The sequence below is a fragment of the Protopterus annectens genome, chromosome 11.part0, assembly GCF_019279795.1.
Source record: "Protopterus annectens isolate FY-2018-M chromosome 11.part0, PAN1.0, whole genome shotgun sequence".
Taxonomy (NCBI): domain Eukaryota; kingdom Metazoa; phylum Chordata; order Ceratodontiformes; family Protopteridae; genus Protopterus; species Protopterus annectens.
This window is the reverse complement of record NC_056745.1, coordinates 1,170,421,831-1,170,445,480: the sequence shown is the minus strand read 5'-3', so window position 1 is coordinate 1,170,445,480 and position 23,650 is coordinate 1,170,421,831. Positions and strand designations below refer to the sequence as shown.

The window sequence follows — 23,650 nt, the reverse complement described above, 5'->3', positions numbered from 1 at the left end:
GGCTCTTCAAGGCGTCGTTTGCCCTTTGCCCTTTGATTGTTCTGCTCTGTTTGGCAAGAGGGCACGGTGTGCTGACGCCCCTTTGATGGTTCTGCTCTCAGCGGCAGGGCCGTTCACGCTCCTCTGATGAGGACCCCAGGGCCCTATCTGTCTGCCGTGAATCTTTCTCCCAGCCCCAGTTTCCGGAAGTCGAACCAACCAGCCTGAAGAAGAGGCAGTTCCGGAGTCGCGGCGGTCGGACAGGGCTCCGGACTTCCTAGAGGAGAGGGCAGCACCAGAGGACAAGGGGGGCCGCCCTAGAGCAGAGGGGCTTGAGCGGCCTGACCTTTTGCGAACGCTGCCCGCGGCCCCTACTCTGGAGGCAGTCGACTGCCACCTGCTCTCTCGGGACGCAGGGGGGGCGTTCGGCGGCGTAGGGGCTCCATAACATATAACGGGATGAAGTCCATTCTTCCTTCACTATCAGGATTCCTGCTGTCTCACAGGCGTACCACCCGGATCCTCAGGCGTACCCCCGGTCAAGGAGGGCCTGCTAGAAAGTGGCCATCTGCTAGAGGTTCAAGAGCCATCCAGCCAGGGTTTCAGACCAGTTCGGATTGTGGTTCTAGGTTCTTTGGTTTTCCAAACTGAAAAACCTCTCTCCCAAAAGATGATCCTAGACCTCTCTCTCCTTCTTCTGGTCTGCAAAAAATTCTCCGAATAATCTCTCATCTATTCTCCCCTTCCTTTCTGAGAAGGCCACATTGCTCGATGTAGATCATCCCTAATGGACTACCACATCAGGAGGACAGGCGCTTCCCAGGAGGTTTCCTCCTTCGGCTGGGGCCAGTCACTACCAGTTCGGGTCCCCCCCCCCCTTGGTGTCAACAAAGGCCCAGCAGTTGCTGCCTACCAGTGTCTTAGCTTCAGGGGTGCAGAGGCTTCCTACCTGCAGGACTGGCTCCTTACCGGCCCAACAAGGCATCTACTTCTCTCGTACTCATTCTCCTCTCTCCATTTCTCCTCATTTCTCCATCTTGCTCCATTTCTGGGCATCACAACAGGTCAGCCTAGTCCCAACCTTAGCCACTCAGCTCTTAGATCAGACTAGGGGCAGGAGTTAGACAGCCCGAGTTTACGCGGACTCCCAGTTCGCAATGCAGCTCAGGTGCGGCCCATTTCCATTTCATATTCCTGTTTCAGCGGAGTTCCCTGAGAGCTCCTAGGGTCCTGGGCTTGATCGATAGCACTTCTTCCTCTTGCCTCTTCCCTCTTGAGATGCTACAGTGGGCGCTCTTAGTACGGTGGTCATACCTTCATACCTTGCCTCATCCCTGCATCATCAGCCAAGGCTTAGTCAAGCTTGTGCTTGATTCCCTCTTGGTCGGATCTCTCCCGGATCTCCCCAGTGCAGCCTTTTTCTTCCTCTACTCCCTCCACTCCTGTTGACCCGCGCCTCCGCCTCGGGAGGGGGGGGCAGCGGACAGTCCAAGTCCAAGGCACGTGGAGCAGGTCCAGAGACCTGCATAATAAATAGAGAGATGAGAGCAGTCTTGAAGCGTTGCTAGCACTTCACTTCAGGACTTTCTTGGGAACAATTGCGACCAATGCGGACAATATGTCTGTTGTCTGGGGTACATCAACAAGCAAAGAACAAGGGTCTTACCCTCTTTATCGAGAATTGTCAAGATGGGAAACCCTTCATGCGATCTTTGCAAGTGCCACACACCAACTCAGTTGACCTTTTTTCCGACGCCTATTGAAGCAGCCCTGGACCAATACTCTACCTGGTGCCGCCACCCCCACCGGTCTTCATATGCCTATCCACCCATGCCTCCTCTGCTGCTGGTCCTTCTGCAGAATGTCTCGGTTGCTCCGTTCTGATATTCTCATTCTGGGTTCCCCCTTCTCGGTCCTCTGGTTTCCCTTCCTCTCTCCTCTGATTCTGAATCTATCCTCCGATTCTCCTATTCCATCCATCATTCCTCATCCCATCCTCCTCTCCTCCTAAGCTCCTGAAGCTGACCGCTTGGCCTGGCGGCTTCCACTCTTGATAAGGACTCCGGTATCTCTTCACGGTAAAGGCTATTTTGGTGGCTCATAAACCATCCACTACCCAGGAGGGTTTAAGAAGCAAATGGAAGCGCTTTTCTGTGTGGGCGGAGGGGCAAGGCCTAATCCCCTCACGGTTCCTCTCCAGCCTTGACGCCCCCCTTCGAGCCCTGGACTGCAGTGGACACAAGACTTTGTCTTACAAGACTTACAAGACAGCCTTTTGGTAGCCATTTCATCAGCCAAGAGAACTTCTGAACTTCAAGCTTTAACTTTCCAAGCTACTTTCCCTCTGGACTCGGGACTCTGTCTCCCTCTTCCTAACCCCGTCCTTCCCTCCTAAAAAAAAATCGCTAAACCAAATCCAAATCAATCTTCCCCCCTGTCAAACTTCAAAAGTATGAAAAGAAGGTGAAGGTGAATATAGGCTACACTCACTAGATGGCAACTAAGATTTTATCTCAACAGGAGGCACTCTGGTCAGCAATCCGACCTTCTTTTTTTTCCTTGCAAAAATTCAATTTAACCAAACCAATTTCCAAAGTTTCTCTGTCCATTTCTGGATTTATTTTTCACAGTACATTTTATTGGTTTATCAAGAGAAGGAAGGCGGCAGTTCAGCTCGGTCAGCAGCCACCCGGTATAGATCTCAGCAGCATATTCAGCCTGGAGATTAAGGCTACCTTGGGATTATTGCAGGGCTGGGCTTTCATTCATCTCTCACACTATAAGTTGGATCTTGCATTTGCATTTAGGTAGAGTATCTTTGGCTCCGGCGGCTCTCCGGTGCTTCCTTCCATGATGGCATGAGATTCAGGAGGTAGCTGGGGTCTGGTCCATTAGACAGGGACAGGTTGCATCCAAATGAAGATTTGTACTTTAGTGTTAAGTCCATACCGCTCCATCTGGTGTATGAGTATAGATGTATTCATTTGTCTGCTCTATCCATCCCTCCTATCTTCCTGTTTCCTGCATATTACTTGTTACCTTTTGAGGGTATTGTTGCTTTGTTGTACAGCAGGTCTGAGGTCATGAGTGAGGGGGAGCAGGGCATTATGGGAGGGAGGGAGCTGAGAGCTTGGATCATGGCTGGATGAAACTATGCGGATGATCCGATATCCATAACCCACAGGTTGCAGACAAATGAATACACCTACTCAGATGGAACGTTATGGTGAGTACATAACTTCTAATTTTAGCCCATAGGACACCAGGACTTAATGAATTTGTTCCTATAAAACCCACCCTCAAAGATAGGAGGGTGCAGTATAAATTTTGATTGGTTGGAAACTGTTTTGAATTAGGTATTTAAATGTGACTAAGATTGTTTTTATTTCATCTGAAGAAGGGCAGAGCCAGCTTATCTGTGTTAAAAACTGCTTGTTGAATTTTGCCTTGTCATATTAAATTAGTGTTTTATCGAAGGATTGTGGTGGTCTACATTGGTTTGTTCACTAAAAATCCTCATGGTTCCCCTGCTCAGGCTGCACATGAGGAAACTACAGTGGTACCTCAAATTATGGTGCCACCACTCTCAATCCTTGAGACCAAAGTACAGTTGATCCCTTGTCTCAAAGAAGAGTTTGCATAGTCGGTACAGGCTTTTTCCCAAAATCAGGGACTTCTATTCAGATTCATTCCCTAGGGTCAAACTTTCACCACAGATGTCTCAGAGAGAGCCTGGGGTGCTCACATTCAATCCCAAGGGAAGCGGGAGTCTCAGTTCAGGGCCAGGCATATAAACTTGAAAGAGCTTCTGGCAGTGCAAAAAGGCCTGACAGCTTTCAAGGAAAAATGGCAACCAGCGTTCCTGTTGGTCAAAACAGATAGCACCACAGTAATGTGGTACATAAACCGGCAGGAGGGCACCCTCTCTTTCCCTCTGTGGTGCATAGCAGTGCAAGTCTTGGAAGCTGCTCACTCTCTTGGGTTGCACACCCTGGCAGAATACCTGCCAGGGGGTTCAAAAAAAAAACTAACAGATCAACTTAACAGGAAGTTGATGGACCCCCATGAATGGCATCTGCACTGGGAAATTTTTCTCAGCATTGCGCAGAGATAGGGAGTCCCACAGATACAGCTCTTTTCCATCAAGGAAAATGCTCATCTGAAAAGATTCTGTTCCAGGATCAAACAGAAATCAGCCTGGAGAACAGATGCCTTCTCCTTCTCTTGGACTCCTCTCTTCATTTATGCATTCCTCCCTTCTGCCTACTACCTCCAGTGCTTCTAAAGATGAGGGCAATGCTGATAGCCCCAGACTGGTCCAGGCAGCACCGGTATGCTCTGCATGTTCTTCGTGTTTAACTGGTCATCACATTTGGGTTATTTGCCTTCAGGTAGCTCTCAGCCAGCCTGAATACCAGAGTCTTTGGATTTCTGCATCGGATGCTGTCGCTTCTTCGCTGACGTCAGGTCGTCAGGGGTATAAAACATGCAGCTGATGCCATTACATCAGTCTTTTTCTTGCTGTGCGGTGCCCGAAGCAGAAGTAGTTCGCGAGTGCCAGTCGGCCGTCTCCTGAAATTTTTCATTTTCGAGTTTCAGACCTGAAGTCTTCAAAAAAAGATAAATACCCCATTGTGGATCCTTTTTCCTGCTCCAAACCATGCCAGTAAAAGTTAACAATTGTCTTACCTGTGGAAAGCAAATATCTCATAGAGATTTTCATTCTTACTGTATCCCCTATTTAGGCCCAGGCCACAACGTCCCTCGCTGTCAGTTTTGTGCCTTGTTCAATGCCCAAACTATTCATCGTCTGGCTATTTTTGCAGCCAATTACTTTGTTACTCTATCTCAGTACTCCAAATGGCTTCTTTAAGCCATTCAACTACCAATCTTCCGAAAAAACATAAAGATAAAGACAGAGACAGACCGCATAGGTCCAAACCTGCCGACGACGCTTCCGTTAAGCTAGTCGCCAGTCCGCCGGTACTCAGTGAGGTGCTTTCGCAGCCCCTGCTACTTCAGATTCGCAGGCCCTCTACTGAGACCCATTCGGAGTCCTGTGTGCTGTGAGATGCTTCTTCGACTGTGGAACCTGCAGCTGTCTTTACATTGGATGGGTCCGGAGCTGCTGTGCAGGCACCGGCTTCTGAGGGTGTATTCAGGCCTACAGACATTCATATTAAACTGACGCTTTTTCCATCCAGAAGATCCAAATTTCTCCGGCCAAAAACTCACACTACGCCTAAAAAACTGACTACCAAATAGCAGGCTGAGGCCCATATTCCTCAAAAACAAATGCTTAGAATGGCTGAAGACCTTATTACCTTAATTAGAGGAAGCCAGCCTTCTCCCTTTAAGAGACCTAGAACTGAATTTCTTTCCGATTCTTCTGATCAGGAATCTGATATTTCTGCTCCTTCTGATTACCACGATTTGCCCTTATTTACTTATGAGGATTCTGATGCAGATTCCATTCCCTCTGCTTCCCCTCCAGAAGATTTTGTTTCGGTGAAACCTTGCATACTCTTAGGGAGCATTTCTGCTGGGAAAGCCAGGATTACTCTGAGTCCAAAAAGAGACTTTGGGAATTCTCACTCCTGCCTCAATACAGGCCTTTAGCTATCCCTCCTGTTCTGGACATTGTAGATGATGCTTTCTTGGAATCTAGCCTTACCCCAGACACTTTACCTCCAGCTCCCAGAAAACCTGACAGGTACTACAGAGTACCTGACTCTCACAAGTTCCTCTTCAAGAATCCTTCTGCAGATCCAGAGACCATTTCCCAAGGACCAAAAGGCATTAAGGCTACTGCTGCCAAAAATTCTACCCCTTCTGATAGAGATTCTAGAGCCTTAGACAGATGCGGTAAGAAGGTATACACTTCTGCTACTTTGGCCATTAGGGCTTTAAATTGCCAGTTTCATATGTTAAAGTATCAGCAGCATATTATGGGACTACTTAAACAGAAAATGATGTTGATTCCGGACTGTGCTGAACACAAAGAATTGCAAGATTTAATGCGTTTTGCAGAACAAGTTGGTAATCTTACTTAGCAATGTGGTTTTGACGCTTTAGAAGCATCTTGCAGGGCTGCTGTCACTGGGTCTGTTAGAAGGCATACTTGGCTTAAGGAACAAAACTTGCCAGATCATGTTAAAGCTAAATTACTCGATGCTCCCTTAAACCAAGACCGCCTTTTTGGCAACAAAGCAGAAGTCCTCAAAAGGATGGAGGAAAAAGCTAAACCTATGCAAACACAAAGATTTCCTACAAGTACAGCCTCCCAGATTCAGTAGGCATTGGCCTTCAAAGAACCAGTCCTTTCCAGTCCATTCCAGGCCGCCTCAGTCCAAAGCCAGGAACAGCAGACCACCTAGGCTACAGTCTCAGGCTGCGCACAGATCTAAGCAGTGGGGGGCTCCCACTTCCAAAGCAGGGAGTAGTAAGCCACCCCCCCCATGGAAAAATGGCACAATGACTTAACCTTAACCCTTCCACGCCCTGCTCAACTACCTGCTCCCTTAGGAGAAAAGCTCGCCCTGCATGCAAAAGACTGGGAACTCATTACCCAGGACAAATGGGTTTTGCACATAGTTTCCTAAGGATACAGATTCCACTTCCACACACTATCGACACCAAATGGTTGGCCAAACCTACCCCTAAATCAACGGGCAGAAGCCCAACAGCAGGTTTTCTCTCTTCTCAGTATCAGGGCCATTCAACCTGTCCCAGCAGAACAAAGGGGCCAAGGTTTTTAGTCAAGACTTTTTCTGGTACCCAGAAAAGACAATTCCTGGCGTCCTATCTTAACACCTTTCTGGTGGTTCCAAAATTCAAAATACTAACTCTTCAACACCTTCTTTCTATGCTAGCCAAGGATGCCTGGCTGGCAACCCTAGACTTAGAAGCTTACCTGCACATCCCAATAAGAGGATCCTGCAGACAATACCTACGTTTCAGGGCAGGCTCCATGCACTTTCAGTTCTCTGCACTTCCCTTTGGCTTATCTACTGCACCCAGGGTGTTCACAAAGTGTCTAGCTCCAGCCATTGCATTTTGCAGGCAGAGAAATATTAAAATTTACCCATACTTGGATGATTGTCTGATGCAGGCAGAAAGCCAGGACTTGCTATTACAACACCTGACTTTCATAAAGAAACTTCTAACCTCACTGGGGTACGCCATCAATGAAAAGAAATCTCACCTAGTACCCTGCCAACAGATTGTATTCCTGGGAGCAAGCTTGAACACAACTTCCCAGATGGCATTACTCACTCCGGAGAAACAAGTTTATTTGACATCCTACTTCAAACTGTTGGCCACAAAACTCCAGCTATCTGCAAGGAAAATACTGCAAGCTCTTGGGTTCATGGCCTCTTGCATTCTACTAATTCCATATGCAAGACTGCATATGAGGAAACTCCAATGGTATCTAAAAAGCCTATGGTGTCAACATTCTCAGGACCTGGAAACAATGATTTCTATCATTCCATGTATGAAGACAGAGCTCCTTTGGTGGGCAGAGGCCTGCTACCACAGCAAGGGACGCCCTTTCACTCTACTCCCTGCCGCCCAAACGCTAACAACAGACTCATCAGACTATGCATGAGGGGCTCACATGGCAGGGCAGTGCATTCAGGGCAAATGGTACCCGAGACTTATGCACCTGCATATCAACCAAAAAGAAATGTTAGCTGTACAGAATGCTGTGACAGCCTTCAAAGACCATATTCTTCAAGGACAACTATTGGTAAAGACAGACAACACCACAGTTATGTGGTACTTAAACAAGCAGGGGGAAACCCACTCGTACCCTCTCTGCAGACTAGCCATAGCTCTGTGGAACACAGCCTTGAGCTACCAAGTACACCTGCAAGCACAATTCCTGCCAGGCAAACTAAATTCACTGGCAGACGGCTTAAGCAGAAATCTCATGGACCAAAAATATTCAACTTCTTGAACAAATGGGGGACTCCAGAGGTATACCTGTTTGCCTCCCCTCAGAACTGCCAATTGAACAAATTCTGCACAAGAATTCCCCACAGTCAAGATTGAAAAGTGGATAACCTGTCCTTTACCTGGGAAAGCCTCTCAGTTTATGCCTTTCCCCCTCTGCCTCCCATCTCGAAGGTTCTTCTAAAGATCAAACTGGACAAGCCAAAGACAATACTGATTGCACTTGACTGGCAACGCCAGCATTGGTACTCCCTCTTGCGCAGTATGACACTGCTACAACCATGGCACCTGCCTCAGACCCCTTCCCTGCTGTCCCAGTAGGCGGGCCACATTCTGCACCCTCAGCTTCAAGCCCTGAACCTTGCAGCCTGGTTAATTCCTTGAGCTCTCCTCTAGCATCCCTCAGTAAGCAGGTGCTGGATGTCATTCTGGACGCAAGGAGGCCTAGTACTAGAAAATCCTATGCTGAAAAGTGGAAAATATACTGTTCCTGGAGCCAGGCTCAGAGGATGGGCACAATGGTGCCCAGCTTACCACATATTCTAGAGTACTTAACAGAAATGCTCCACAAGGGCCTATCCTTCTCGTCAATTAAAATTCATGCCTCTGCCATTTCAGCACATTATAATACTGAGCCACCCCTCTTCTCTCACCCCTTGCTAAAATAATTCCTTAGAGGGGCCAAAAATTTAAGACCCCCACCCCTCCCGCCAGGAGAGCTCCCACTCCAGCCTGGGACCTTAACTTTGTATTGGAAAAGCTCACTCTTCCCCCCTTTGAGCCAGCTGAAACAGCAGAGTTGAAATTCCTTTCTTGGAAAATAGCCTTCCTTCTATCCATCACTTCAGCAAGAAGAGTGTCTGAATTACAGGCCCTCATGTCAGTGGAACCCTTCTTTATCTTCCATGCAGACAGGGTTTCCCTCAGGACTAATCCTTTCTTTATGCCCAAGGTGGTGTCTAGTGTGGCCCTAAATCAGTCCATTCATTTGCCTACTTTTTTCCCTAATCCACAAAACAAAGGGGAACGAATACTGCACTCTCTGGACGTGCACAGACAACTTAGATTCTATTTGGACAGGACTAAGCCTCTCAGAAAAACTGAATAGCTGCTAGTTGGCTTTGCTGCAGGGACAGAGGGGAAGGCCGTTTCAAAGCAAACCATTTCCAAATGGATAGCCCCTTGCATTCATTTCTGTTACAAGCACCATGGAAAACCTACCCCACAAGGAGATAAGCTTACATTCCACCAGGGCTGCATCTACCTCTGTGGCTTTTCTCAGAGGAGTCCCTACTAGGGACATCCTAGAAGCTGCTACCTGGAGCTCTGTACATACCTTCACCAAGCATTACCACATGCCTATCTTTTCTAAATCCAGAGCTGGATTTGCCACTGCAGTCTTGCTGGACTTAATAGCTGGCCCTAATGCTCTTTAACTTCCTCCTCCCTTCCTTAGTTTGGGGAATCAACCCAAATGTGATGACTGCAACAGTGAAACACAAAGAACATAGTACAGTTGTATACACTTACCATAAATGTAGATGTTCGAGTGTATTCACTGTTGCAGTCCAGGTTACCCTCCCTCCAGCCCCCTGACTTCTCTTGGCTCTACCTTTCCTTCTTGGTGTATATTTATTTTTTCTTATGTATTTGCTTTTTGATGGGGGTGAACCATACCATATAATTGCTTCCTATTGTGGGGGCACCTGACATCTGGGGCAAGAAAAACTGATGTAATTGCGTAGGCTCCATGTTTTATACCCCTGACGACCTGACGTCAGGGAAGAAGCGACAGCATCTGATGCAGAAATCCGAAAACTGGTATTCAGGCCGGCTGAGGGCTACTTGCAGGCAGATAACCCAAATGTGATGACTGCAACAGTGAATACACTTGAACATCTACATTTATGGTAAGTGTACACAGCTGTACTTTCTCGAACTAACCAACCAGAGTCCATGGCTGCTGCCTCAGAGAAGTCAACCTTCTCTGTCAGGACATGTAGTAGGAAACAATCCTCGGTTCCACCACAGCTGTAAAAATTTTAAAAACGGACTTTAATCTTCAGTAAAAACAACAAAAACAGCAGCACAGTAAAATTCCTGGATAAGCGCTTTCGGCTTACTAGCCTTCGTCAGATCATATGTCTTGGCTGTGCTCACCCTAGATTTAAATACAGAATAAACCAATCAATGTTCCAGACACATAGTCATAACCAATGGAAACTCATTAGTTTGCATACAGCATATCTCCTGTGTCTTGCTGTGAGCCAATCCTTATTTTATCTCAAAGTATCAAATGCCTGATATCCTAGTGGCAAAGATATCCAATAGCAACAAGGTTAATGATTTGCATACAGCATAAATCCTGCTTCTTGCTACATCCAATCATATTCATGCTTTCAGATATCCAGTCTACAATTTTCTTGTCCTGTAGCTGCCTAGTAGCATCGAAGGGACCAAGTTCCTTTAGTTGCCAGAGAATATTGTCATTCAATTCATTCAGCAATATGCAGTACTTCACAAAAGCAAATAGCACATATATTACAGTTTTATAAGTGCAATAGCAGTAGTATTCTTGCATATACATTCCTATTATGTGCATAATTCACAGTATAACAAATTAATACATATGCCCCTGTGGTTTTCAGAGTGACATACTCTATGCCTCCTGAAATATTCTGAGCTATTTGCTCCTTGTTCTACAAAAAACACTGCCTGGTCACAAATTCAGCATCGTATAATACACCACAAAGAGTGTTTTCACTGCTGTAGCTTTCCTTATTTTTATCAGTCTCTGCCTTAAATAATTAGACTGCAAATGTAAATATATTCCCAGAACAACATGGCAAAGCATAAAATATTTCGTAGCTGTTATATTCCATTACCATAATAATAATAAGCTTGCACCACAAAGGGTATTGTAAATAATCATTGCTGCAACTTTCCTTGTTTTTACCAGTCTCTGCCTCAAATAATTAAACTGCAAGTGATGTAAATAAATTCGCGGAACAACTTGGCAGAGCATAAAATAAATCGCAGCTCTTGTATTCCATTGCCATAAATTATCCATTTGTCCATTAATCTTCCTTTCTAGAAGCTACACTCGTTTTTCTTGCTTTCAGCATAGGTTTCAATGGGGCAACACTATTGAGACCTGGTAGACGGTTGGCTCTCAAATTAGTTATCCAGCTGGATGCACGTAATTCAGTTCTGTTTTTAATATCCCTTTCCCGTCAACTCATTGGAATTGCTTCCACTGCTCTAAATTTAAAGCGGTGGGTAGGATTACCGGCAACATGCGCTGCAAGAGCATTAGTGAGATCCAATTTCTTAATATCTCTAAGGTGACGCAGGATCCGATTTTTAAAAAGCAGATCTGTTTTGCCTATGTAATAAGCAGTGCAATGTGTACAGCAAGCAAGATAGATTAAATGTTGTGTATTGCAGTTTGCATATGTATTAAAGCTGTAGATGTGGTTCGTGCCCAGATGTATAAATGTATTATCACTGTCTAAGTGATTACATGCTTTACATCTGTGGCACCTATAGGTACCCTTTCTATTTGACTTTTCTTGTTCAGCAGTGTCATCTTTGTTACAGAGTAGTCTTTTTAGATTCTTTTTATTCTTGAAGGTGAATCGAGGTGACTCGCCAACAATATCTTTAAGTTTTTCATCAGCAGTGAGTATGGGCCAAAATCTTCTAATGATGCCACATACTCTCTTGTTATCCACACTGTAAGTTAAATTGCAGGTAAGCTGATTTCTTCGAATCCTTGGTTTCGCATTCTTCTTACGTAAACCTGGTCCTTGGTTAGAGAAATATGGTTGGCCCCTCTCATTCCGGATGTCATCTTGTTCATTCACCTTTAATAGGCTTTTTGCACCGTAACCCCTTGCTTCTAGGTTGGATTGCAAATTCAGGAATTCTGAATCAAACTCTTGGTCATTAGTACAGAGCCTAGAGATCTTTATTGCTTGGTTCTCGAAAATATTATTAAAGACATGTCCTGGATGCTTGCTTGACCGATGCAAGTAATGGTTTTTCCAGGTTGATTTTCTATATATACTGGTACTGACTCGAGTCTGCATGAATGCTGATCTTCACATTTAAGAAATCAATAGTCTCTCTCGAAGATTTTACTTTGAACTCTAAAAATCCCATACTACGATTGAGATATTCTGCAAATTCATCCAGTTGGCTTTCATTGCCCTCCCATAAGATAAAGATATCATCCACGAAACGACCATAATACTTCAGATGGTTATACAGTGGGTTGGAATGACTCATAACCTTCTCTTTTTTCCCACTGGGCCAATACCAAGTTCGAATAGCTGTTTTCTGTGTCAGGACAAGGGAAAGATGGTGCACCCCAACCTGCAGACGCGCACACCCTTTTAGTTCGGGTAATCCACACATTCAGCAACAACCTTAACCTCAGCAAACAGGTCCAGGACATTCCATTTTTAATTAATCCAGAAGGCCTAGCACTAGGAAATCATACACAGCTAAATGGAAGAGCTTTTCCATCTGGTGTGAGCAGCACCTCAATCCTGATTTCAGTCTGGATTACTGCCATTCTAGATTACCTGCCTAGTCTAGTTGATGAAGGTCTTTCCTATTCCTTCATTAAAATTCAAGCATCTGCCATTTCAGTCCATATTCCTGGTCTTCCTCCTGTCTTTTTACATCGTCTGTTAAGACAGTTTTAGGGGAGTCATTTGCCTCAGACCACCCAGGAGGCAACCTACTCCCCCCATGGGACTTTAACTTTGTTCTGAAGAAATTGATATTGCCTCCATTTGAACCTGCAGCATCTGCCCATCTGAAGTTTCTAACTTGGAAAACTGCCCTGCTGCTAGCTGTCACATCAGCCAGGAGACAACCTCTCATAACATTGGAACCATTCCTAATCTTCCACCCAGATAGGGTTTACCTCAGAACTAAACCCTTCCTTCATGCCCAAGGTGGTCACTGACAGTTCCCTTAATCAAGCCATTTGCCTGCCCACATTCTTTCCCAACCTACAAAATAAAATGGAAAGAATACTTCATTCCTTGGATTTGCATAGGCAACTCTGCTACTGTCTTGACAAAACAAGAGACTTGAGAAAATCTGACCAGCTCTTTGTGACGTTTGCCCCTGGCTCTAAGTGAAAGCCAGCTTCTAAACTATCTGAGTGGATCTCCCACTGTATCTCTTTCTGTTATAGCCGTCATGGCAAAAAATCATCTGAGGCTGTCAGGTCACACTGCACTAGGGCTACTGCAAACTCTGCTGCCTTATTGAAAGGAGTCCCTGCTAAGGACATCCTGGAAGCTGCTGCCTGGTAAGCTCTGCATACCTTCACCAAACATTACCACTTAGCAGTCTTACGTAAGTCGAGAGCAGGATTTGTCACTGCCATCTTGCAGGGCATCCTGTCCTCTCCCTAATCTCTTTCACCCTCTTTTTGGCTTTGGGAATCTTCCCACAAGTCAGGACTGCAGTGTTGAAGCACAAACATAGTACAGTTTTGTACACTTACCATAAATATAGATGTTCAAGTGTATTCGCTGTTGCAGTCATCTTTCCCTCCCTCCTTCAACCTTAGGTCTGCTTATAAATTCTTTTTTAGCCAAGGGAACTCCTCTTAGCCTTTCTTCCGGTATTCTTCCAGTAGGAGTTCTCTTTCTCAGTTCTCTACTGCTCACTTAGGGCTCCTCCTGGTAGGGGACAAGAAAACACTGATTTCATGACATAGGTTGGCTCCCTGTACACCCAAATGTCCTAAAGTTGGCTAGGGTGTCTGCTAGCCTTAGGAGTAAGAAAGAATTTCTCTGGTAGTCGGATCAGCCAAGGGCTTTAGCTGCAGGAAATCCCACAAGTCAGGACTGCAACAGTGAATATATTTGAACATCTACATTTATGGTAAGTGTAAACAACTGTACTTTCTCCACAAACACTGTTTCTTTTGTTGGTATGTGTGTATGTTTTCCAGTACAAGTCTCTGCTTTTTTCTGATGGCCAGATTTGAATCATGCGCGTGCCTCTCAGTTGATAAATCGTGCTGTGAAACACCAGTCCTAGATGCTTATTTGTACTTCCATAAAATCAATGCAGTTTGCTGCTTCTGGTTTCTGTGGTATTGTGAAGCATATCAAATATTCTCTGTATGTTGTGTCTTGTAATGCACACACTTTTTTTAAACGGTTCTTGAGACAGCATTTCCTTCATTTCAGTCCCTGACTTCTCTGAGTTTATCATATCACTTAAATGGCTCCTTAAAACTTGTTCTAGTTTTCAAGCCATTTTTTTAACTTCATGCATTCCTCCAGTGTATCACTTTAAGCACTTTGGGTTAATTTATTTTTCTTCTGCATTAGTGAAACCATTTCTTGGCTGTACTAAAGTTGCAACTTAAACAGCTTTTTTGCTAAACAACTGCAGAGTTCTCTTCAGCCGAAGGTTTTATTCCTGTTTGGTTTATTTTCCTTTACTTTTTCAAAAAAAGTTCTGTGCTAGCATTCAGACAGTGTAATTACTACTAGTAGGCCAGCTTTACCTAACTGATAACTGAAAAAGTTTTCACATTGGCAGAGAGCTATACAGTGTTGTTCATTTGGCTGTTGTTTTGGAAGCTCCTCTGTGGTCCAACTATTTCGAGAATTTCATTACATGGAATTGACATAAGTGTTTGTAATGCTGTTTAAGAAGCATAAGTTGCTGGTTGATGAGAGTTATGGGTATTTTACTAGTATAAAGATGAGGCTAGTTAGGCTAGGTAATTCGTAACGGACAGCAAGATAAGGCGTATATAACATCATGAAAGAGAATTTCGGAAAGTGCCAGTGGAGGTGGAGAAGGGACTGAGGTAGGCATTCTGGAAGGGGCAGGTGCAACAGTCCTCCATCCACTCGTGGGTGCCTCCCATTTTTTTCTACATTCTTTCCTCCGAATCAGTTAAGTAGCAGGTTAACCCTGATCAAAGCAGAGTTGTTTAGGCTGAGCAAAGACTAGTAGGTGATGAAGTTTATAAGTTAAGATCACAAGCTGGATTTCAAAACAATTCCTCCCTTTATTAATATTCTTCTTGCACACCCTAAATCATGATTTCCTAGCAGAACCATTTCTAAAAGACGTGACAGCATCATCATACATAGAAAGAGTCCCTCTCATGGAAAGATGGCAGGGCTTATATTCAACTGTTTGTGGTTCCAAGGGACGACAGTTTTTGAGCGTTGTCTTGGACCTTCCAAAATTCTGGTGGCATTAGTTCTAATCTACTAGTCGGACTCTTTGCATTCCAACTTAATTTTCCAAAGTCCACCCCTGGGGTCTAAATCAAGGACATCAGTTACAAAAAACTTAATGACATGGGCATTGCACTTTTGGATGTGTTTAAAAAAGGCTATTTCTACTGTCTTGTTTTTTTTATATCCCTTACATGTTTATAAATTCTACCTTTTAAAGTCCTTTCAGTTTTACCAAGATAGAAACAGGAACATTGGGAACATAGTGCTATATAAACTACCCTTTCCGTTTTGCAGTTACGTTTCTTAGGGCAAAACATTTTTCCATAACCTACTACCTTTATCTTTTCTCCTTCCTTGATGTGAGAACAGTAGGAACAGCAGCCACACTTAGACATACGTAGGGATTTTTGTTGTTTTTACTAAATATAGTTTGTCTGTCTAGATGGTTCTTCAATTTCCAATCCCTTCTGAAAGTAACTAGTGTTTAGTCCCTAGCTTTTCTGTGTTTAAACCACCCATTGAAAGAATTGTCCGATAGTTCTCTAGTATCAATTGGACATCTCTAGCTTCATGATTTTATGTGAGAATGCACCCATGTTTAAATTTAGTGCTGTCGAAGATTTCTTCTACAAATTGGGCTGGGTAACCATGGTTAGTTAACATTTGCATTATTAAAGTTACCCCTTCTTTTATGATGGAGTCAGTCCCAGAAACCATCCTAGCAAGGTGAACCAGCTGGCCCTTAACTAATGCCTTTTTCTGATGTAAAGGGTGCCAGCTGTCAAAATGAAGAAGGAAGTTTGAGTAGGTGTGTTTTCTGAATAAACCAGAGATAAACCAATGGTTGGAATGGTCAAGTCTCAGTTCAACATCTAAATAGTGTAAAATTTCAAAGGATTTAGTTATAGTGAAACTATAAGGGGTGGCGGTGTTAATAAAGGTGAAAAATTCATCTAGCTTATTCTCACTATCGTTCCAAAAGATAACTAGGTCAGCAATGTAGCACCCGTACAAATTCCAGCATTTACCAAATGGTGAGTTAAATATGTTCCCAGTATGCTAGGACAGTGTTTGCAAAAACAGGGGCACATGCGGCCCCCATTGCTACACCATTTGTCTGCTTATAAATTGTCCTGTCTAACCATACGAAATTATTTTTTAGGGCCATTTCCATAAGAGAAGTCACTGCCTGAACAACCCTGGGTTCCAAATCAGTATGCTGACAAAAATACTGGTGGACCAGTACCTGTATCATGTGGTATAACTGAGAATAGGTCTTTGTCTGTAGTGATCAAAATTAATCTCTTAGTGTAGGGGTGTCTGTGGACCTTACTCAAAAACATCCCACAAATCTTTGTTAATGTGGGGTTCCTTGGTTAAAATACCTTTAAGTTTTGTGTCAGTAAATTTTGCTATTAAATGGGTTTTGACCCTTTTGCATCTACTATTGGTCTTAGGGGTGGCTCTGCCAGATTCTTATGAATTTTAGGGATCCCAAATATTGTTGGGATCTGTGGAAATTCATTTTTCATATAGTTAGTAAATCATACAAAGCCAGTTCAAGTTTCCAATATGAAACATTCAGCTCGTTTCCAGAACTCTCTTCATATTGGTCAGAAACCAGCATGACTCCATCCTTTTTGTGTATTTGATTTGGGCCATTACCGCCATCCCACTGCCTTTATTAGGCTTCATGCATCTGATGGTTTGGTTTGTACTAATGTTACTAAAGTACTAAGTAACATCTGCTCCCTTTCATCCAGGTTATTGTAAGTTAACCTCCTGTTGTTTTTGAACATTTTTCTCATCTCGTATTCACAAATTCTTTCAAAATGTGAGTGTGTGGGATGTAAGGTGGGGGTTAAAAACACTAGGTTTTTTAAGTGTTACTAACTTCAGAATTCAAGATGTCCTTCAAGAATGCAACTGCAGTCATAACATATGGGTTGTCCTGCCTCAGGCAGCCCTCGGTCGGCCGGATTCCAAAGTCTGGGTCCGACGTCGGCTGATGTCGCATTTCTCTCCGACGTCAGAGCGGCTGGAGTACATAAGCATCACCCGACGCCATTTTCTTCAGTCTTTCTTGCCGCGCGGTGCCCGAAGCAGAAGCAGTTCGCAAGTGCCGGTCGGTCAGCTCCTGTATTCTTCGAATCCGAAGTCATCAAAAAAGCTAAGTACCCCGTTGGGGACCTTTCTTGCCTCAGCCGATGTCAGAAATTACTGAAAAAGTTAACAATTGTCTGTCTTGTGGTAAACAAATACCTCATAAGGATTTCCACTCTTACTGTCTTCCTTGCCTTGGCCCAGACCACGACGTCTCGGCCTGTGTCGCCTGTGCTCGCTTCAATAAGCGCACTCTTAGGCGCCGGGCGGAGTTTGCTGAAGACTTTTTCGGCGATAAATTTGCTTATACAATGCCGTCGGAACTACCGACATCGCAGACTCCTAAGAAACGAAAAGACCGGGACCGACATCCTCGGCCCGCGTCTTCCACCGACTCCACACCAAAACCTACTGCGAGTGCTCCGGTTCCCCCTGAGACGTTTATTTCACCGCTCCGAACTGAAGACACTGCTTTACCGACACCCCCGATACCGGAGGCTACACCGACACCAGTTATAGATTTTCCTCTGGATACTGAAACCGAGGAAATGCCCGAGACCATTGCTGTAGATAAGGTCACTCCTGCACGTGGAGCTGCTAGACCTCCTATGGCCATGTCTATTAAGGCCTACACACGTGCTAAGGCAGCCAGCAAGACCAAGCACCTTACTGTTAAGGCCTTACCTCAGCCTACTCCTGAAACACAAATCATGACTATGGCCGCAGACTTAATTTCCATGATTAGAGGTTCACAGGCCCATCCTGAGAGAGGATCCCAGCCTCCTCCTGATAAGAGGCCCGGGTTGAACCCTCTGACCCTATCCCTTCAGATGAAGATTCTGAGGACTCTGTTCACTCCGATGGCCAGGAAGAGCCCTTCCAGACCTATGAGGACTCGGATGCAGAGGATTCCATCCCCTTGGCCTCCCCTCCTGAGGATATTTCTTTTGGGGAAGTTCTGCATACCATGAGGGAACATTTTAAGTGGCAAGGCCAGGAATATTCTGATTCCAGAAAGCGCCTTCGAACCTTCCTTAAAAAGCCCCAACACAGGCCCCTGGCTATACCTCCTGTGCTTGATGTTTTGGATGACCTATACTCTGACTCCAGTGTTACCCTGAATACTCTTCCTCTTGCCCCAGCCAAGCCGGACAGATATTATAGGGTCCCAGAAACACATTTTCATTTGTTTAGGGCCCATGCTGTTGATTTAGAAACTATTTCTCAGGGACCTAAAGGGGTTTCAGCATCGACCTCCAAAAATCCCTTGCCTTCCAACAGGGAAGCTAGGTCATTAGAGAGATGGGGGAAAAAGGTCTACACCTCCACTACTTTATCTATGAGAGCTCTGAATTGCCTCTTTCATATGTTTCAATATCAGGATTACCTGTTAGATGATTTACAGAAAACATTGGCCTCTCCTGAACCTTTAGACAGGAAGTCTTTGCAGGAAGCTGTACATAATTCTCAGCAAGTCAGCAATCACTTTCTGCAATGTGGATATGATGCATTGGAAGCTTCATGTAGGGCTGCTATGACAGGGGCGGTCATTCGTAGACATGCATGGTTAAAAGAACAACCTCTACCAGATCATGTTAAGGCAAAACTTCTTGATGCACCTTTGGAAAAGAACAAGCTTTTTGGTACTAATGCTAAAGATGTGTTAAAGTCCATCGAGGAAAAAGCAAAATCAGTTCAGACGGTCAAAGATTTCCTCCAGGTTCAGCCACCCAGATTCAGCAGGAATTGGCCTTCTAAAAACTGGTCCTTTCCTAATCCTGAAAGATTTCAAAGGGGTAAAACAGGCGTGGCCGAGGAAGAGGACAATACAGAGGTTCTTACAGGTGACGACAATGGCAACCAGCAAACCAAAGAAGTGACACAGGGGTCTCCCCTGCCCCACAGGGACAATCTCAATGACTTTCCTCTGCTTCCGCTGACCAAGGAGCAAATAGAAGCTCCCTTGGGCAGAAAATTATCTCTGTTTTCAGACAATTGGCACAGATTGACAAAGGACAAATGGATTTTGGACATTATAGACCAAGGTTACAGGTTCCACTTTCATACCTTACCAAGAAAACAAGGCATGCCAAACCTACCACAAAACCAGAGGGCAGAGGCTATCAAGCAAATTTCTCTGCTTGCTCAGATCAAAGCAATAGAAAGAGTTCCACAACAAGAACAAGGCCACGGGTTTTATTCAAGACTGTTCCTTGTTCCAAGAAAAGAAACTCAGTGGAGACCAATACTGGATTTGTCAGCATTAAACACTTTTCTCATAGTACCAAAGTTCAAAATGCTGACTCTACAGCAACTCCTTCCCATGCTGGGCAAGGGGTCTTGGCTGATTACTCTGGACCTCAAGGAGGCATACCTGCATGTCCCTATCAGACACAGCTGCAGAAGATACCTCAGATTTCTTGCAGGGCCAGAGCATTATCAATTCTCAGCATTGCCATTTGGCTTATCTACTGCGCCCAGAGTATTTACAAAATGCCTGGCTTCAGTAATTGCTCATTGCAGGCTCCAGGGGATCCAAATTTACCCATACCTGGACGACTGCCTCATACAAGCGGACGACAAATTGATTTTGACAAAAAACTTGAACTATGTCATACAATTGCTACAGGCTCTGGGATACACAGTCAACTTCCAAAAGTCAAGACTTCAGCCATCCCAGCAAATAACCTTCTTAGGAGCCAATCTAGACACAGCCTCTCAAATGGCTTACCTGACAGAAGACAAGCAAGAGAAGTTAACTCATTATTTCAAAGGTTTGGCAAAACTCACCCAGATGACTGCAAGGAGATTCCTACAGGCCCTGGGTTACATGGCATCCTGCATTCTCCTGGTTCCATTAGCAAGACTACACATGAGAAAGCTTCAATGGTACCTAAAAAGCCTATGGTCTCAGCACAGCAACAACTTAGAGACAACCATACCGCTCATTCCATGCCTACAAAAGGAATTCCTATGGTGGGCCTCGGTAAGCCAGGCAAACACAGGTATGTCATTCAAAAAACCTCAGATAACACAGACCATGACCACAGGCGCCTCAGACCTTGGATGGGGGGCGCACATGGAGGGCAGATGTATACAAGGACAATGGTCTCCAAAGGAAACACATCTGCATATAAACCAAAAGGAAATGCTGGCAGTAATGCATGCCATCGAGGCCTTTCGACAACAACTTCAACAAGGCCATCTACTGATACGGACAGACAACACCACTGTGATGTGGTACATAAACAAGCAAGGGGGCACCCATTCCTACCCCCTTTGCAGACTGACAATGAATCTTTGGGAAAAATCACTGAGCCTAAACATACAGTTGCAATCCCAGTTTGTTCCAGGCAAAGACAATGTGCTGGCGGACAGCCTAAGCAGGAATTTCATAGATCCACACGAGTGGAGGTTACATCCGAAAATCTTCACTCAACTCACCTCGACATGGGGCAGGCCAGAAGTAGACCTATTTGCCTCCCACCTCAACCATCATCTACAAAAATTCTTTTCAAGGACATACCATCCACAAGCTTGGAAAATAGATGCTCTTTCATTCAAGTGGAAATTTCTAAAAATCTATGCATTCCCACCTCTGCCACTGATGACAACAGTATTACTAAAAATCAAAGCAGAGAGGCCCAAGGGGATCCTAATAGCTCCAGACTGGCCAAGACAACACTGATACCCACTACTACGGAGCATATGTCACAACAAAAAGTGGGCCCTTCCCCAATGGCCCCTACTTTTGACTCAACACAACTTCAAAACAGTGCACCCAAACCTTCAGACACTGCAGCTAACAGCCTGGGAGATCCCATGAATAACCTCAATCTATCTCTCTCCAAGCAAGTTCAGCGGATATTAACAGAAGCTCGAAGACCATCCACCAGAAAGGTTTACTTAGCAAAATGGAAGAGATTCAGCATTTGGAATACCAGCAAAGGGACATGATGCATCATTATTGAATATCCCACTCATCCTGGAATATTTGGCAGATATGCTACAGAATGGACTCTCATATTCTTCCATAAAGATACATGCTTCAGCTATCTCAGCTAGATATAACACTGATCCGCCTGTGTTTTCACATCCTTTGTTAAGGCAATTCCTCAGGGGAATCAAGAACATCAAGCCACCAAGAAATGCTCCAGTGCCAGCTTGGGACCTCAACTTTGTCCTAGAAAAACTGACTCTACCTCCCTTTGAGCCAGCAGCTTCAGTGGACTTACAATTTTTATCATGGAAGACAGCTTTCCTGTTGGCAATTACCTCAGCAAGAAGGGATTCGGAACTACAGGCCCTAATGGCAACACCACCGTTCATAATCTTTCACAGAGACAGGGTCTCCTTAAGAACCAACCCTACTTTTATGCCAAAGGTGGTATCTAGGGTTTCTTTAAATCAAGCTATTCACCTGCCTACTTTCTTCCCCAATCCTGAGAGCAAAGGGGAAAGACTGTTGCATACCTTGGACATTCACAGACAACTTCGCTACTACCTGGATAGAACCAAGACCAGTAGGAAGTCTGATCAGCTTTGTAGCTTACGCCCTGGAGTACAAGGAAAAGCAATTTCAAACAGACTATTTCAAAATGGATTGGACATTGCATCAGATTTTGTTATTCCTTCCATGGGAAGAATGTTCCAGCCAATGTCAGACCACACTCCACCAGAGCTACAGCCACCTCTACAGCATTCTTAAGAGGGGTGCCTACAAAAGACATTCTAGAAGCTGCTACATGGAGCTCCGTGCATACATTTTCCAAACACTACAATCTCCCTTTATATTCCAGATCCAGAGCAGGCTTTGCTTCGGCAGTCCTGCAGGGTTTGATTGCCACACCATCTCTTCCCTAGAGCATTCCTCCTCCCCCAGCTAAGCTATGGTATTCAACCCATATGTTATGACTGCAGTTGCATTCTTGAAGGACATAGTGCAGTTTTGTACCTACCATAAATGTAGATGTCCGATAGATATGCAACTGCAGTCGGATTTTCCCTCCCTCCATACCCCCCTATGCCTTGGGTCCACTCCTATCCCTGTTTTTTCTTAGCTGGGGATATCTGTTATGGTGTATATGTTTATTGCTTACTTATTTGTCTGGAATCCTGTTTTTGTCTTCCAATTTGATTACAGCCTTCCTTGGAGGGCACCTGGCATCTGGGGCAAGAAACACTGAAGAAAATGGCGTCGGCTGATGCTTATGTACTCCAGCCGCTCTGACGTCGGAGAGAAATGCGACATCAGCCGACGTCGGACCCAGACTTTGTAATCCGGCCGACCGAGGGCTGCCTGAGGCAGGACAACTCATATGTTATGACTGCAGTTGCATATCTATCGGACATCTACATTTATGGTAGGTACAAAACTGTACTTTCTCATTATCAGAAACATGGTCAGCACAGTTAAGTCCTATTTGGGCAAAATCTGTTTGCTTTGGAGATTGAAGGAAAAGCTCTGGCACAAAAGTTGCATAAAGGCAATGTTATGCAGAGTTAGAATTTGCAGTTTACACAGTAGTTAACAAAGGCAAATAGCATGGAAATCCTTTGCAGCTGCAATTTTTATTTGAACTTAATGTCTACACAGTTTATTCAAGATTTTGTCTGCGATTAAGGTTTTTTAGTAAAGGATCCAAGTAACTGTCGAAATGTAATGATTATTAAGTAGCATTAAATAACCTAAAGTGAATTGCATGATATGAGAGCAAAGAGCATACAACTAAAACATTTAAATTAAGTAAATGATTTTAGCAAACATTTTGTACAATTTCGTGGCATCTTAGTACATCAGCTTACCCTACTGGTAACTGTTAAACCTGTTTTAGGCATGATTGTTTTTGTGTGAGATCTTGAGACTCCGTGTAGATTCCTAATTTTTGACCTGTATTATTTGATTCTTATTGGAACTTCTTTTCCTGGGTCTTATGACGGTAAGAACAGCTTCTCTTCTTCAAAGTGTTTGTCAAGGTACTGAAGTGCCGTTGAGCAAGGTTGTATCCGGACACAGAGTACGTAACCTGAGGACATTTTCCTGAGCATCTCTTAGAAATAGAATGCCTTACAGAGGCTAAAAGAAGTCTGTAACTCTTAAATGGATTTTTTTCACAGAGTAGCTATGCATGCAACTTGCACAACTTAATTAGGCTTACACATTTGAAAAAAAAAAACAAAAAAAAAGTCATCCATGGCTGTGGAATAGCAGCTGCGAATTGTGTAAAGATTTACGTCTACACTCTTACTGACAATGGAAAGCAGTCTCCTGTTAAGAACTGCTTAAAACATGGGTTATATTTGTACTTATTGACTGGAATTCCTGTCTACAACTTTGTGTCTTGTGGTAGGTAAGTATCCTATCATGTTAATTATGA

At 44.3% G+C, this 23,650-nt stretch overlaps 1 protein-coding gene across 1 annotated transcript in view; it reads left to right on the top strand.

Moving 5' to 3' along the window:
• Positions 1-23,650, top strand: part of KMT2E (lysine methyltransferase 2E (inactive)) — a gene marked incomplete in the record, with an annotated part of 3,388,239 nt that overhangs the window by 2,735,640 nt on the left and 628,949 nt on the right.